The sequence below is a fragment of the Leucoraja erinacea genome, chromosome 4 (assembly GCF_028641065.1).
Source record: "Leucoraja erinacea ecotype New England chromosome 4, Leri_hhj_1, whole genome shotgun sequence".
NCBI classification, from domain to species: domain Eukaryota; kingdom Metazoa; phylum Chordata; class Chondrichthyes; order Rajiformes; family Rajidae; genus Leucoraja; species Leucoraja erinaceus.
In genome coordinates, this window is record NC_073380.1 from 22,902,809 (window position 1) to 22,917,347 (window position 14,539).

At 41.4% G+C, this 14,539-nt stretch overlaps 1 protein-coding gene across 2 annotated transcripts in view; it reads right to left on the minus strand.

The window, feature by feature from the left end:
- Nucleotides 1–13,570, minus strand: part of col22a1 (collagen, type XXII, alpha 1) — a 260,574-nt gene extending 247,004 nt beyond the window's left edge. Inside the window, exon 1 of one of the 2 annotated variants that reach the window (XM_055633867.1) lies at nt 11,367–13,570. The gene's annotated coding sequence lies outside the window, so the exon portion shown is untranslated. The remainder of the gene's footprint in view (nt 1–11,366) is intronic. The other variant, XM_055633868.1, reaches the window with a different exon arrangement.
- Between the last annotated feature and the right edge of the window lie 969 nt (nt 13,571–14,539).

A 14,539-nucleotide genomic window follows, 5' to 3' on the forward strand; every position in this document is an offset into this window, starting at 1 on the left:
AGCATCTGCATGGCAAGATGTACTGGGAGAATGAACTGCAAAACATGTGGACAAAATAAAGAACCAACATGTTGGTGAGGGAATGATCAATTTGATTGCTGAAGTGGGGGGATTAGGCACCACAGTGACACAGTTGGTAGAGCTGCTGCCTCACACTGCCAGAGACCCAGGTCCAATCCTGACCTCGGGTGCTGTCAGTGTGGAGTTCTCACATTTTCCCTGTGACAGCATGGGTTTCCTCCGGATGCTTTGGTTTCCTCCCACATCTCAAAGACGTGCGTGTTTGTGGGCCAATTAGTCTCTGTAAATTGCCCCTTGGCAACTAATGTGAATGGGTATTCGATCATTAGCATGGACTCGGCAAGTCAAAAAGCCAGTTTCTATGCCGTGACTTAAAACTAAACTTAAACTGAAGGTAAGCATAATTTGTTAGTCAGTAAGTCCCAGATTTATAACTAGCCAACGTAAGTTGTGGACTTCCATGGCTGAACCTAATGGATCACTTTGCAACTGCAGGTCGTGGCTAAGAACATTAATTCTAATTAAATAAGAAATCATGGAAGGAACTGCTGCTGCAGTTACATTACGGGACTTGTAACCCAAAGGCCTGAACTAACAATTCTAAACACACAAGTTCATAATCTATAATGGCAGCTGTCACTGGCTGCATAGTGACACAGCGGTAGAGTTTCTGCCTTACAGCACCAGAGACCCGAGTTCAAACCTGATTTTGGGTGCTGTCTGTGTGGAGTTTACACATTCTCCCTGTGAGCACGTGCGTTTTCTCCAGGTGCTCCGGTCTCCTCCCACATTCCAAAGACCCTGCAAGTTTGTAGGTTAATTGGCATCTGTAAATTGCCCCTAGTGTGCAGGGTGAAAATTGGGATAACATAGAACTAGTGTATTGGTGATCGTTGGTCGGCACAAACACAGTGTACAAACAACTTGTTTCCACGCTGTATCTCATAACTAAACTAAAGTCAAAGACAGCTGTGGAATTTAAGTTCTGGTAATTATCTGGAATTTAGAAAAAATGTAGAGTATCAAACTGCCACAAAATTACTTAATTACCATCCAGTTCCCAAATGCCTTTTGGGGGAGAATAACTGCTATCCTTGCCCAGTCTGGTCTACATGTAGTTCCACGCCAGCAATAATGTGCTTCACTCATAAATGCTTCTAAAATAATCTATAAGCTATTTAGTTATACTATTACAGCTGCATTATAAAAGAAAACATGAATAAAACCCACAACAACTCAGCCAGCATTGATTAAGGCTCCAGAATTTGATAGCTCTGTCAACTTTGCAAATCCTCCTCACTGAACCAGTGAAGCCTGACACAATGTTACTCGCTAAATAATATCGTGCATACAATGTGCCTGCCACCTCTATGACAATCCCTGCAAATGTCTTGTCCTAATTGGTAGAAGAAGAGTTGGGACAGTTGTATTACAGGCAATCCTCTGCCATTCCCTGTTCTGAATATGTGCTACCAACGGGACAAGTCATTCGCAAGGGTTATCCTCCCAGTTAGTCCTCAGGAGAAGCCGTCGGGCCAGCGGACCGTGGCTGGACGCAAGACCTGGTGCAGACCATGGCCGAATGCAAGCCCAGGCATTCTGTGGCCTGCAGGAGGTATCCGCCAAGCCGGCAAGGAACCGGCGAAACGTGGGCTGGGAGGGGGAGCCTGGCGAGTTGACGCTGCAACTTCCCATGAAGACTGGAGACCGGGAAGAGGGAATTGGTGACGACGACGGATGTGATGGGAGAGGAGCGACATCAGTAGGAGAGGAACGGGAACCGGGGTCTGGCCTTCAAGGTTGGCCGTGAAAGGCGCCCCTTGTAGAACAAAGGTGGATGGACGAGGAGAGGAACGTTGATTTGTAGGTCGGCCTGCAGGTCCCAGGGAAGGCAAAGGGCTGCAGACCCGCAGCAGCTTGGGACTTGCCTGAATTGGGCACTGCTCATAACAACTAGAGCGAGGACTGGACTTTGAAAATAGTGCCAAAACATGGCGCCTCTTGCAAGTGGGCTCAGTAGACTCTGTACAGTTGCTAATGGGGGATGATATGGTGATACTCTACTGAGCTGTGTGTAAGAAAGGAAGTGTGTTTCCACTTTATCCTGAATACTGTAGACGGCTTGGTTGTAAGCATGTATAGTCTTTTCGCTGACGGGATAGCATGTAACAAAAAAGCTTTTCTCTGTACCTCGGTACACGTGACAATAATGAGCTAAGCTAAACTAAACTAAAAATAAACCACACCCACTTTATCACTTCTGCTAGTTATATGGTCAAAGAACCTCAGTTGAGTTGTCAAACATAATTTTCCTGTTGTGAATCTATGCTGACTCTGCTCAAAGCGTTACATTCTTCATTATAATTTCCAACTTTTCCCTTTCCACTAACAATAGACTAACATCAGCCATTCTTTGTTACCTCTCTTCCCCTCCTTTCTTAAAGAGTAGTGTATTGTTTGCTACCCAATAATCAAGCGACAATCATTTCAAAATCCACAAGAGAAATGGTGAAATAATTAAGGCTTAAAACAAGAAATAAAACTGCTCATGACATAGTAATAGTTTATATTATTTTTGACCAGGAATCAGTGAAGTGGAACATTCCTAATAGGAAAACACGTGCTGATTTCTAACTTAATCTAAATTGGTGCTTGCATATCAGTTTCTGCAACTCGCCTTTATCATTGCTGTTAAGATTGCTGATATTCTTGGTTTTGCATACCCACCTAAAGGGTGCCACCAAATTTACAAAGTATCCAGCGCTAGGTCCTCCTTTGTTTCCCCCCTCCCTCCCTGTGGCGATTCCCCCATGCCGGGATGTGGGCACTGCTGTTGTGTAGCCTGGATTAGTAAGAGTGGAACATTTTGTAGATGGCAGACACTGCTGCAACTATTCTGGCAAATGAAATAATGTCAAAAAAGTCAAAATAGTTTATTGTCATGTGTCCCTGACAGGACAATGAAATTCTTGCTTTGCTTCAGCACAACAGAACATAGTAGGCATTGACTACAAAACAGATCAGTGTGTCCATATACTATTATATACATAAATACACACGTGAATAAATAAATTGATAAAGTGCAAATAACAGATAAAGGAGAATTAATGTTCAGATTCAGATTCAGATTCAGATTCAGATTCAATTTGAATTGTCATTGTCAGTGTACAGTACAGAGACAACGAAATGCATTTAGCATCTCCCTTGAAGAGCGACATAGCAAACGATTTGAATAAAAAAAAAATATAAAGTGTCCGGGGGGGGGGGTGATTGGCAGTCACCGAGGTACGTTGTTTAGTAGAGTGACAGCCGCCGGAAAGAAGCTGTTCCTCGACCTGCTGGTTCGGCAACGGAGAGACCTGTTCAGAGTTTTGTCCGAGCCAAGTTTAATAACCTGATGGCTGTGGGGAAGTAGCTATTCCCGAACCTGGTCGTTGCAGTCTTCAGGATCCTGTACCTTCTACCTGAAGGTAGCAGGGAGATGAGTGTGAGGCCAGGATGGTGTGGGTCCTTGATGATGCTACCAGCCTTTTTGAGGCAGCGACTGCGATAGATCCCCTTGATGGAAGAGAGGTCAGAGCCGATGATGTAATGGGCAGTGTTTACTACTTTTTGTAGTCTTTTCCTCTCCAGGGCGCTCAAGTTGCCGAATCAAGCCACGATGCAACCGGTCAGCATGCTCTCTACTGTGCACCTGTAGAAGTTAGAGAGAGTCCTCCTTGACAAACTGACTCTCCGTAATCTTCTCAGGAAGAAGAGGCGCTGATGAGCTTTCTTAATAATTGCCTCAGTGTTCTCGGACCAGGAAAGATCTTCAGAGATGTGCACGCCCAGGAATTTGAAGCTCTTGACCCTTTCCACCATCGACCCGTTGATATAAACAGGACTGTGGGTCCCCATCCTACTCCTTCCAAAGTCCACAATCAGTTCCTTGGTTTTGCTGGTGTTGAGGGCCAGGTTATTGTGTTGACACCATATGGACAGTCGCTCAATCTCACTTATATACTCTGACTCATCCCCATCAGTGATACGTCCCACAACAGTGGTGTCGTCAGTGAACTTGATGATGGAGTTCGCACTATGACAATGGTATGGCTTTGTTTCGAATGGTATTAAGCCTCTTGTGGGTGGTTGGAGCTTCATTCATTCAAAGGAGTAAAGAGAATTCCATCACACTACTGTATTGTGACTTGTAGATGAACAAATGGGTTTAGGCTCTCAGGAGGAGGGTCATCTATGCAGAGAACCTACCCTTTGACCTGGTCTTGTAGCCACAGTATTTAGTGCCTGGTCCAATTGGGTTTCACGTCTTTGGTGACACCCTACTCACTTTTGCCAAGGATATTGAAAATGGGGATTTGGTAATGGCAATGAAGGTAGGTGGTTAGACTTACAAGGGTAGGTGGTTAGATTCCTTTGTTGGAGTTGGTCATTCCCTACCATCTTTATGATGTAAATTCTACTTAGGACGTATCAGCTCATGGAATGCTTAAGTTGCTGATATGTGTTGAATAGAATTTAACATTGTGCAATGGAATTTACCATTTCCATACTTAATGAATATCAAAAGCTGTCGATGTCAAGGACAATAAGTCTCACCTCTGAAGTTCAGCTTTTCAATCTAATTTTAGACCAAGGTTTGAAAGAGGTCAGGAGTCAAGCTGACCTGACAAAACACAAGCTGGAGCATGGTTGCTAGCTTACTGGTGTGTAAATGCTGCATGTTTACACTGTTTATGACAGTAATGCCAATGATTCAGCATGAAACTGCCTATATTACCCAATAATTTGTGTAGGAAGGAACTGCAGATGCTCGTTCACACCAAAGATGGACCATGGGTCTCAACCCAAAACATCGCCTATTCCTTCTCTCCGGAGATGCTGCCTGTCTCGTTGAATTAGTCCAGCATTTTGTGTCTATCTTACCCAATGAGTTATCTCTCAATGAATATGAGAACGCCGCTACAAATGGCAAATATCTGAACTAAGAACAGAAATGGTTAGAGACCCTTTCACACAAATCATAAATGTATTTTCTCTCTTTGCACTGCTGGCTCACCCTTCAAATATTTTATTTTTACATTCTAAAAGAAGTCAGTTCACCATTGTCAATCTCGCATAATTTAGGTTCCAGATGTCATAACCATTCAATTGCTTTCATATGTTTTGTTAATAGGATACTGAAAGGAATTACACAATTTTATTTGAAGGGGTAGATGAAGATAGGAAAAACCTTGATTAAATATTGGCTCAGTCAGAAGATGATAGTTCATGTTAGTACGTATGATAATATTGATCAAAAGATTTTTATCCCAATTTAGTATTCAGCAAACCCTAATTGCAAAAATCAAGTTTATATTAATTAGTTAAGATTTAATAATCCACTTTTATAAAAAATAACAGCTGGTTTAGTGAAAGCTACTACTTCAGAATCTTATATGCTTTAAATATAAAATGCAAATAAGAGCCAGTGGGATGTTTCATTAGAATGCTCCATCTCAAACTTTGCAATTGGTAAAACCCTCCTCTTCTGTATCCACCCATCGCTTGCCAGATTTTGTTCCATCCCACCTCTCTTTCAGCTTTCTCCCCACTACAACAATCAAACTGAAGAGGAGTCCAGACCCAAAATGTCACCAGTCCATATCCAATGATGCTGCATTACCCACTGAGTTACTCCAACACTTTGTGTATTTTATTGTAAACCAGCATCTGCAGTTGCTTGTGCCTGTTATATAGAATCCTTTTGTTATTTTAAATATGGATCTTTCTTTCAGTTTTGTTACTTTTGCACCAAAGATCTTTGTATAATTAAACAGGCATGTATTGCTCAAATGCTCAAATGATTAAATGCTTAATGCGGTTTCCAAAGTAATGTAGACAATGGATCTACTCAACAAACATACAGTGACCTCCATAATGTTTGGGACAAAGACCAATCATCTATTTATTTGCCTCTGTACTACACACAATTTGAGATTTGTAATAGAACAAATCAAAGTTCACATTGTCAGATTTTAATAAAGGCCATTTTTATAAATGTTGTTTTCACCATGTAGAAATTACAGCAGTGTTTATGCATAGTCCTCATATTTCAGGGCACCATAATGTTTTGGACACAGCAATGTAATGTAAATGAAACTGGTCATGTTTAGTATTTTGTTGCATATCCTTTGCATGCAATGATTGCTTGAAGTCTGTGATTCATGGACATCATCAGTTGCTGGGTGTCTTCTCTGGTGATGCTCTGCCAGGCTGGTATTACAGCCATCTTTAGCTTAGGGTTGTTTTGGGGCCTAGTCTCTTCAGCATATAAAAGGCATGCAATTCGGTTCAGGTCAAGTGATGGACTTGCCCACTCAAGAATTAACCATTTTTTAGCATTGAAAAAACTCCTTTGTTGCTTTAGCAGTATATTTGGGATCATTGTCTTGCTGTAGAATGAACTGCCGGCCAATGAGTTTTGATACATTTGTTTGAACTTGAGCAGATAGGATGTGTCTATACACTTCATAATTCATTATGCTACTACCATCAGCAGTTGTATCATCAATGAAGATAAGTGAGCCAGTACCTTCAGCAGCCATACATGCCCAGGCCATAATGCCCCCCACCACCATGTTTCACAGATGAGGTGGTATGCTTTGGATCTTGGGCAGTTCCTTCTCTCCTCCATACTTTACTCTTGCCATCACTCTGATATAAGTTAATCTTCATCTCATCTGTCCACAAGATGTTTTTCCAGAACTGTGGTTGCTCTCAGTGGTCTGCATCTTGCAGTGTAGCCTCTGTATTTCTCTTCATGAAGTCTTCCGCAGACAGTGGTCATCACACCTGACTCCTGAAGAGTGTTTCTGATCTGTTGTACAGGTGTTTGGGGATTTTTCTTTATTACAGAGAGAATTATTCTGTCATCAGCTGTGGAGGTCTTCCTTGCCCTGCCAGTCCTTTGCGATTAGTAAGCTCACCAGTGCTCTCTTTCTTCTTAATGTTGTTCCAAACAGTTGATTTTGGTAGGCCTAGTGTTTGGCTGATGGCTCTAACAGTTTTATTCCTGTTTCTCAGTCTCATATTTGATAAACAGCAAGTCCTCATGTTGATAAACAGCAATAAAAGTTTCCAAAGGTGATGGAAAGCCTGAAGGAAAGGCTAGGTGCTGAGAGCTCTCTTATACCTGCATTAAGGAAGCATTTAAACACACCTGAGCAATTACAAACATCTGTGAAGCCATGTGTCCGAAACTTTATGGTGCCCTGAAATGGGGGGACTATATATAAACACAGCTGTAATTTCTACATGGTGAAACAAAAATTTATAAAAATACTGTTTAATAAAACCTGACAATGTGCACTTTAACCACATGTGATTTTTCTATTATAAATCTCAAATTGTGGAGAATAGAGGCAAATAAATAAATGATGGGTCTTTGTCCCAAACATTATGGATGGCACTGTAATAGGGAACAGACAGGCCCTCTGATTACACACTACAGCAAAGTTTATTTTTAACAGGTGTGCTATAAAAAGATTTGTTTAATAAGATTTTAACTTGTCAATATTATATACCAGGGGGATCAGTAGCTTGAGGAGAAAACCAACAAACTCTTGGTAGTTCATACCTGCTGAAAGAAACTTCAGAAACAGTACTCTGAGATCCTTCAACTCTGTAAAACCTTATGGACCAGTTTGGTGGAGATATAAAATTGGTACCCACAAACAATATTGTATGTAACATGTAGGAAATTAAACTGGGTAGTTTCTGAAGTGCTGGACTTCAAAGTGCTCCCAATTCACGGACTTTTCACTCCTTGTCTTCTCAAATGCTTTTTCGCCACTTTGAGCAGACAAGACCGTGGCATTCTCAAGAGTCAGCAGAGATGTTTGATTTTTGCAAGGAAGCTTTTGGGCTCATCATTGATCCCTTTCCTGTCTCTTCTCATAGAGTTATAGAGTGATACAGCGTGGAAGCAGCCCCGTCGGTCCAACTTGCATACACCAGCCAACATACCCTAGCTACACTAATCCCGCCTGTCCGCGTTTGGTCCATATCTGTTCCAAACCTCTCATATCCATCTACTTATCTAACTGTTTATAAAACATTGGGAAAGTCCCAGCCTCAACTGGTAGCTTGTTCCATGCACCTGTGTGAAAAAGTTACTCCTCAGATTCCTTAAATCTATGTCTACTAGTCCTTGATTCATCTACTCTGGGCATGAGATTCTGTGCATCTACCAGATGTATTCCTCTCATGAGCTCTTTTTTGGAGAACAAAAAGGGGACCAAAATTGTGCTTGCCCAAAATAATGAAACTCAGACCTTGCTATTGGTGTGGTGGCTTGGGAGAAGACACAAACATTAATTCTCTTAACTTTTCAGAGAGTGTGAAGCATTTTACAGACCCCAATGGTGGTATTTCTCCAATGCCTCGAGGAATCACCATTGCCCTGTAGACAATTTTATTGTGCTGGGTTTAAGGCTTTCATCTTCAAAAACCCTTTTCTTTTGTCAGCCGCAGAATTGTTGACTGCACTTAGTAAATAAATCCAGTATGATTTCTGTTGATTAATGTATTTTGATATCATAGGTTACTTTTCCTTCCAATTCTTACCTGACACAGATCATGTATTGTCACATAATCACTGACAGCTATTTGTACCACTTTTAATGTAAGTGAACTATTTCACAGGCCACATAAAAGTTATAGCTCAGTGAGCCACAGGACTGATTGCCATCTCCCGGTGGGGTATCGCCTCAGCGCAGAGGGAGAAGAGGAGGGAAGAGACAGTAACCCTAAGATTTTTGCCTCTATCACAGTGAGGAGGCGCCTGGTGAATTCACTGTGGTGGATGTTAATTTGTGTTTATTGTGTGTTTTGTTGTTTATTATTACATGTATGGCTGCAGGCGACGACATCTCATTCAGACCGAAAGGTCTGAATGACAAATAAAGGATCTAAATCTAAATCTAAATCTAAAAGCCCGATTTTTAAGGCAGTTTCTTCACACAACCTTTGTGAACGGAATCAGGTTTATGTCATGAGACTAACACATTCTCTTCACTCACGTTAGATGGTCTATAGTTCACTGAAAGATAATTTCATTCTAAAGGCATTCTAGTACATTTCCTCACATGGTTACTTGTGAGGAAATATTGACCAAGGCCTACAATAGTGTACTGGTTACACAGGGTGTCAAGGATATAGAACCATTGGAGCAGATGTTGGCCATGAATCCTCTTGAGTTTGATCCTTCGTTCAGTGATTGTTTTGTGGCCAAACACAACAATCCAGCGTCCCTTGATCACCTTCAGATTACAGAAATTTATCATACTCAAATGTAGAAATGACTGGTTGGCTTTCACTTTATTTGGTACATGTGACAATGCATGTCCCTACAATGTGGGAGAGGAACCTGAGCACCCAGAGAAAATCAACCTGGTCACAGGGAAAACGCACAAACTCCACACTGACAGCACCCGTAGTCAAGATCGAACACAGGTCACTGGCGCTGATTTAAAAATAATGAATGGGTCGTGAGATCTATGGGATTACGGGCAGCACAGTAGCACAGCGGTAGAGTTGCTACCTTACTGCACCATACACCTGGGTTCAATCTTGGCTATGTGTTCTGTCTGCACATAATTTGTATGCTTTCCCTGTGGGTTTGCTCCAATTTCGTCCCACACACCGTAGAAGTACAGGTTTGTAGGTTAATTGGATTTGGTAAAAATATTGTAAATTATGCCTGATTTGTTGGATAGTGCTAGTGTATGGGGATCGCTGGTCAGCACGGACTCAGTGGGCTGAAGGGCCTGTTTCCATGCTGTACGTCCAATGTGCCCTCAGTGAGATATGTTTCCTTCCATAAGCTAGGATACTGTCTAATTCTACATTACCTCATTGCGGACTTTGGATTTTGTCTCTGTAACTGTTGCACTACAATGCTGAGAACTCTATTCTGCATTGTGTATCTTTTCCTTCACTCTCTCTCTTGGTACTTGAGTTTGGTCTAATTGTATGTAAGTATAGTATTCAAGGGCTGTCCCACTTTCACATCTGGCTGGAAAAAACATCCCAACTTACCTGTTGCCACGAGTACCTATGGCTAGCATAACGAGCCGCTACGATATAACTACAAAATCCTACGACCTCCTACAGACTCATTACGAACATTCTGCAAGTTTGAATCAGGGGAAAACTTGGGAGAACTCGTGAATTACCTTGTAAAAGTGGGACAAGCCCTTAACTGGTGTGATTGGATATCATGCAAAACAAAGCTTTTCACTGTAGCTACTATACAAGGCAATAATAACCCTAAACGGAAAAAATGATGTCCTCTGACACATGACCTTGCTCACATTTGGAATAGGAGACAGTTTACTATGGACACCCTCATTTGGGAACCAAAATTCCATCATAATGAGGAACGGAGAAGATAAAACCGGGCTGTGTGGGGCTGGAGAACGATAAGGTTGGAAGCTGTGGAGGTCAGACAGCCGGAAGTGATTCCAAAGATACACACGTCTGATTGAATTCTAACTTCAAACACAGTAGCCCAAGTTACACACATACACAAGGTAACAATCTGTGATATATGACTGTTGTCCTTTCACTGTAAAGATTTCTTCCTTCAGTAACTCTCTCATCTCTTGGTCATTTTCAGTCCCACTAGATTGTTATGTTCTGCCTCTGACTTGCAATGACAACTGTGTGGCCAAACGGGGAAACACTTCCTTCGCCTACACTTGCAAGCAATAAACCTACTACAAACACACACACGCGCGCAAGCATCAAGCTGATTCTAAAAACGGCGTACAACATTTTTAGCCAGAACTACTCTGGCTTTTGTGTTATATGCAGCTGCCGGAGGACCCTCGGTGACTTGCTCGGTTACTGGAGACAACGTCTCAACGGCTCCTGGAAATGAATAGCAAACTCAGTACTGCAGACGTGAGGAATGAAATGCTGTCTTCGAACGATGCTGACAGCATTCTCTCAACAACGTTCGCTCTTCTCGTCCAGAAGCAAGCAGGCTGCACTTAATGTGTGCTTAATTCTTAACATTGTTTCCGAGATTATGCTGCATGGAGTGTTATCGACACCAAAACTGAATCACATTACACCACTTGGGATTATTGAACGTAAAGTAAAAGGACTTATTTTAGAAAACGTGGTTATCCAAACGCTACTGGATATTATTTAAATACATATGCAAACAAATCTTGCAGCACTAAGCATTTAAAAATATCATTCTAAACTTGGCACTCCACCAATCTTAAGTAAATCTCATTAAAGGGGCATCCTGTGACATAAATGGTTAAATAATTGTATTCGTGTCAAATTCTTACCTGAAGCAAAGTTTATCTTGAAAAGAAGTCCCACCATCAATTTTTATGGACCACGAGAATAAAAAAACTCAGCAAAAGGCAACAAATAAAATATTTCTACTCAGTTCTGGTAAAGTGACACTTCTCCCATCACGATCCAAGCGACCACGCTTTTCCAAAGAGACGCACGTCTGATTGAATTCTAACTTCATACACAGAGGTAGACTAAGTTACACACATAAATGGTACCAATCTGTAAAAAGTGACTGTTGCCCATTCACTGTAAAGTTTTCTTCCTTTAGTAAATCTCTCATCTCTTGGTCATTTTCAGTCCCTCTAGAATGGGGCAGTGTCGCTGTATTAAGTTTCAGAGGCAGTGCAAGGATTAACTATACTGTCAGCCCATCCAATTATAGCAAACTTTGGGGTATTTTGGTCCTTGTGCTTCTGAAACCATCTCATGTTTAATCCATAAAAAGAGGACACAATTGCCCTCCTTCGTCGGTGTATGAGGTATGTTTCATTTCACTGTCCGCATCTTTCCAAGTTTAATACAATTGTAATGATATGTCAATAATTTGGTTAAAAACTTATTTTATTTCAGAACTGGCAATTTCTACAAGTGATAATCTCGCCTTCAGGCAACTGCAGAGAAAACGCGCCACCTTGTGTTCGGCATTAAATTGACAATAAAATGAATTCGGTTGCAAAAATTCATGAATTGTTACCGTGCAGAGTCATCTCAACGCCACAACGCGAAGCTTAACGAATGTACCGTGGTAAATAAATAATTATATAAAATCAAATGTTACATTTGGCACCACTCACAGATCCCAGCTAATGTTATTTCTGTCAATAAACCAATCACATTTCAGAGAAAGCCAGACACAAAGTACTCGATTAACCCAGCGGGTCGGTCGAGACCCTTCTTCAAACTCTGACCTATTCCTTTTCTGCAGATATACTGTCTGACCCGCTGAGTTATTCCAGTTTTTGTGTCAATCTTCGGTTTAAACCAGCATCTGCAGCTCTTTTGCGTAAGTAATACCTGCAGATGCTGGCTTTAATCGAAGTTAGACACAAAATGCCGGAGTAACTCAGCGGATGTGGTAGCATCTCTGGAGAGAAGGAATGGGCGATGTTTCGGGTCGAGACCCTACTTCAAACTGAAGAAAGCTTTTGTTCTGCAGTTCTTTCCTACACATTAATATTTCTGTCTTTGAAACAAATTTATTGTCCACGTTAATTCAGTAAATTCAACAGAAAACATGAAAGGTTCAATGCTGACAGAAGAAACTGCGATATTCCACACTGGATCGCACTGAATAGTTGTCTTTGACAAGAGTGGTGTGCTGTTAGAAAAAACAGCCATTGAATGGGATATTCGGCTGTTCCATAGATTATTGAAATATACCACACCTAACACAACACTATTCGATGGCTGGATGTTGTATTCAAAAGCGTACTTTGCTCTTATCCTGCGACTGCAAATGAAGCTACCAATGGTTGTGGAAGCAAGGGAGAGAAATGAAGAGGTTAAAGTCAAAGGAATATAAAGTGATTGAACTTGCTAGAATTAAGATTGGGAAGCCATTTAATAATTTTAATATTTTATACAATTCATAATTTTATACACCCATTAGGTCTCCCCGTAACATCCAGTGTTCCAGAGAAAACAATCCAACCTCTCCATATAGCTAGTACTCCAGAATTTGGACGTCATTCTGGTAAATCTCCTCTGCACCCTTTCCAAAGCCTTCTCATCCTTCTTGTAATGTAACCAAAAATATACATGGTCTAACCAAAGTCCCAAAAAACTGCATCATGACTTTTTGTCCATCCTTTGAATTGAAATCCATGTACAGCCATTTCTGAAGACAAAAGCTGGCGCACTGGACTTTGGCTCAATGCACTTCAACAGGTGGTGCGGTGGTAGAGTTGCTGCCTTACAGTGCGTACAGCGTCAGAGATCAGGGTTTGATCCCATCTACGATGCTGTCTGTACAGAGTTTGTCCGTTCTCCCCATAACTGCGTGGGTTTTCTCTGAGCTCTTTGGTTTCCTCCCACACTCCAAAGACATGCTGATTTGTAGGTTAATTGGCTGCTGTAAATTGTCCCCAGTGTATGTAGTAAGTGTTAATGGACTCCATGGGCTGAAAGGCCTGTTTCCGTGCTGTATCTCTAAACTAAAACTAAACTAAGAGAATGGTAAAACTTTGGTAGTATTGGTATGTTGAAAGAGTAAAATAAAATAATATGGAAGCAAGCTCATATGGACTCTGAGCACCAATATTGTACTGGTAAAATCAATGGCCTATACATACCATGGGGCAAATTAGCTCCAGACCCAACTCACTGCCCAGAGACCTCGACCACTTTCACTGACCTGGGAAAGACAGGAAGGCTGACCAAGGTGATCCTCTGCACTCAGGAGGTGTCCATTGAGGCGAGGTACCCCAAGTATTCAACAGAATGAAACCTGGGGTGGAATCTATTGAAACTTTCAAAAGCAATGCAAAATGTTTGCAATGCTTCTGATATGACGATCAATTAAAATTAATAAACTATTCAAGTAGATTCAAATGATTGAAAGTAAAAGTCTGATTGTGCAGTACACAGGTATACTCCTTCCTGATTTGAGCACATGTGCATTTACAACACAGAAGTGAACAGTCAAGTGACAGCACATATGGCTCCTGTTTAGCTGCTGAGTTCAGGCCTGACTTTAAAGGTAAATAATAAATGGCCTAGAGCAAGAGACAACTCAAATCCAGCACCTCAAATGTAGTCATCTATGTCTGGAGTCCCAGAGATGGGCTCGCTGTTAAATTAATATTCCTCGTCTGTGACAACCATTGAGAAGGACATGGAAACTAAGGAATGAAAGGAAATTAGTAGTGATGTATTAGAACATTACCACAGCACAATAGAAGAGCTGTCAGCAGGTTTGAGGCATATTAAAGTAAATAAATCCCCAGAGCATGATCAAGTGTAACCGAGGATACATTTCATGAGAGAAGTTAGGGAAGATATTACAAGGATGTTGGGAGAGCAGGCCCATACAAAGCTTTTCAAAAAGGGGAGTGGCATGACAGGATTATAAACATTTAATGTTAAATAATGTGCACACAGCGCACATCATGGGCGCGAAGTCCCTCGCGGCCGGGCTTTGGGGTTTTAGATGTTTTCTAGC